Raw genomic sequence first — 801 nt, 5'->3', positions numbered from 1 at the left:
ACATATTTTTATTTATTTATTTATTTTTTAAAAACAAAATAAGGAAAAATTTATTTTAATGGTTGGTACTCATCATAATATGATTACTCCGACCCACCCTGATAGGACCCCTTCTTAAACCCATTATGCAGATGGTGCCAATCGTATGCAATAAAAACATAAACAAATCGATTAACTGATAATGAAGCGCTGAAAATATACAAAATGGTACACTGTCATACCAAGTGCACAAAATTTTAAAACTCTAGTACATTAGGAAGTGAACGAAAATCCTATTACAATAATAAAATAGTTTTAAGTTTAAAAAAAAATATAGTATAACAAATGAAAGAATATTAGATATGCTACACATTCAAAATATCCGGAAATCATATTTCCTATTGGCTTTCTAAAAATATCTTCTCCATCACGAGCTGTCGTGGCCGAGTGGTTAAGGCGATGGACTTGAAATCCATTGGGGTTTCCCCGCGTAGGTTCGAATCCTACCGGCAGCGACTTTCATTTTGACGATGTTTGCCTCTCTTGTAAAATTGATGCAAAGAATGATTGGAAAGCGAATATTAGAAATAAAAAATTTCGGTTCTAAGGGGGAAAAAAAAACTGAACTGAAGCGAAATTAAAATGATGAATATTAATAGGAATAACCTAATAAAAGACCAATTATTCAATTCAAAATAGTTGTTTTTGAAATGCATGCCAGATGCAAGTTTTTATTTAAAAACAGTACTCAAAAGACTACGAACAAACTTAAGCAAAGACAAATTTAGTGGATTTTTTTATTATGAATGTCCATAATTTTAT

The 801-nt window shown here is 30.5% G+C and overlaps 1 non-coding gene across 1 annotated transcript; it reads left to right on the top strand.

The window, feature by feature from the left end:
- Positions 1-412: 412 nt before the first annotated feature.
- Positions 413-494, top strand: Trnas-uga (transfer RNA serine (anticodon UGA)). The gene has a single exon. It is a non-coding gene; the product is annotated as a tRNA-Ser (tRNA).
- The last annotated feature ends 307 nt before the right edge of the window (positions 495-801 follow it).

The sequence above is a fragment of the Argiope bruennichi genome, chromosome X1 (assembly GCF_947563725.1).
Source record: "Argiope bruennichi chromosome X1, qqArgBrue1.1, whole genome shotgun sequence".
NCBI classification, from domain to species: domain Eukaryota; kingdom Metazoa; phylum Arthropoda; class Arachnida; order Araneae; family Araneidae; genus Argiope; species Argiope bruennichi.
This window is presented reverse-complemented; position numbering and strand designations above follow the sequence as displayed.